Genomic DNA, 2,455 nt, shown 5'->3' with positions numbered 1-2,455 from the left:
ATTCTCTATATCAGGAATTTTTTGCATCAACACGTTGTTACATCTCTTGCATGGACACTTAACTCGTTCTTCGATGTTTACGTGTTGTCGGGCTATTGCCATGAACTCTGTCATGCCAGCCGCAAACTCAATGCTTAGACGTTGATCCTCGATTATCCAATTCCTATTTGGATAACTCATTTTACCTAAAGATTCAACATTTAAAATTTAGTAGTTTTCAGATTTTATTTTATAATTTCACGATCCTACCGAAATTTCGGCAGAATCTCCCCTATAAACTTAACAACCCGGCATCAAGTCTTTAACTTTAAACATGCATAGAAACATCCTAAAACTAACAATAAATCGAACCTCAGTGGTTCGATTACTAAAATACATAATCCATAACCAACTTTAACAAAATTAATTACAATTTCAATTTTTATTCATTTTTACATAATTTTACCTAATCAATTTTAATTACGAAACTAATTAATTTTCGTTAAACTAATCTACTAATCCTAACAAAATTCCATTTCATAATTAATCTCTACTCCTAATATTTATATTTATATCTCAAATCCATTTCATGTAAATATTTATATCTCTAATATTTATAATCTAATCCTAAATTTTATATATATATATATATATATATATATATATATATAAATAATTATATCTCTAATTTACATAAATATTTATACCTAATATAACTAATTTAAATATTTATACCTAATATATATATATATATACACACACACACACATACCATATAAATGAAGCAGACCGGCCGGGGAGAACGCGCGGCGGACGAGGATGGAGGACGGCGGAGGAAGAGGCGGAACGGCAGCGGACGAGGACTTCGGCGTCGGCGGCGGAATGGCGGAGGACGACCGGCGCGGGCGGGCGGGGAAATTCTGGAGGAGAGAGAGAAAAGTGAGGTGTGAGAGATGTGAGGAGAGAGAGAAGAGAGGAGAGAGAGACTAACAGGAGGAGGGAGAACACGGCGACATACGGTGGAGGACGGCGACGGGCAGGGGATATTCGGATCGGAGGAGATAAAATTTCTAGGGTTCGCGTGAAAATGTAATGGGGGAACTGCGATCTGGTATTTAAAGACATTTAGCGACGATTACATCGTCGCTAAATGCTTAAATATCGTCGCTAAATGAACTTAAATTTTACCAGGCATTTAGCGACGATATTCTCGTCGCTAATTGGTTTCATAAATAGTTAGCGACGATATTATCGTCGCTAATTCTTCTCGATTTAATATAATTGGAGGGATTTCTCCCTCTTCAATTTTCGTTAAAATTCAAAAATAATTAGCGACGACATTATCGTCACTAATTGGTTACATAAATCGTTAGCGACGATAATTTCGTCGCTAATTCTTTTTTATTTAATAGTATTGGAGGGATTTTTCCCTCTTCAAAATTCGTCAAAATTCGAATATAATTAGCGACGATATTATCGTCACTAAATGAAATGATAACCATATAGCGACGATAGTATCGTCGCTAAATAGTTTTCCGCGAACTTAGCGACGAAAAACAATAATTAGCGACAATATTGTCGTCGCTAAATGTCTTTGCCGTCAAACTTTGGAATTTTTAACACCAAATTTTCATACTATTTTAGCGACGACCTAATCGTCGCTAATAGTATGATTAGCGACGACATATTAGCGACGACTCAATCGTCGCTAATAGTTTCGTAGCTAAATGTCATATTTCTTGTAGTGAATGTATATTGCAAGTCATGGAGGACAATGTATATACAACTTCATCAGAGATGAGAGGTTTGAGCTTCATTCAACAACCATTGAGACCAAAATCTTCAACATTAAGGCTCCGTTTGGAACCCGGAAAATAAGAGAAAGTGAAAATAATAGAAAAAATGAAAATGTGAGAGAAAATAATAGAAAAAATCAAAATTCTAATTATGTTTGGAAGTCGTGGAAAAAGTACTTGACCCACGGCGTACACATGTCTGGTTTAGACGCATCCACATGTTTAGGCGGAAGCTCATGATTGATTTATTCCGTCATGGGGCGGTGAAACTTGCGACCGGCTACGGATCTGACGACGAGTTTCCGACATCTTTGGACTAGATTTTTATGTTTACATGAACTCAATCTCAAACTATGAAGTTACTTTTAAAACTATGTTTTATATTTTTGTATGGCTTTGTATGACAATTTGAGGCTTGAATGCCTAAACAGGTGGCCGGAGAGCTGAGCTTCACTTCATAGACACGCAGCTCATGGAGGATGATGAAAGGAAGATGAAACGTCCTTCACACGCAGAGAAAAAAAGAGAGGAGAGAGAGAGAGAGAGAGAGAGAGAGAGAGAGAGAGAGAGAGAGAGAGAGAGAGAGAGAGCTGTGCATGACACAATAAACAAGACCGTATGAGAAGTCTTATTGAGCAAGTTTTGGTTTGGGGCTTGAATGAACAAAATTACAAATTCAA

Source organism: Urtica dioica, chromosome 6 (genome assembly GCF_054948205.1).
Source record: "Urtica dioica subsp. dioica isolate 48M chromosome 6, U.dioica_male_clone48M_v1_H2, whole genome shotgun sequence".
In the NCBI taxonomy this organism is placed as follows: Eukaryota; Viridiplantae; Streptophyta; class Magnoliopsida; order Rosales; family Urticaceae; genus Urtica; species Urtica dioica.
This window is presented reverse-complemented; position numbering follows the sequence as displayed.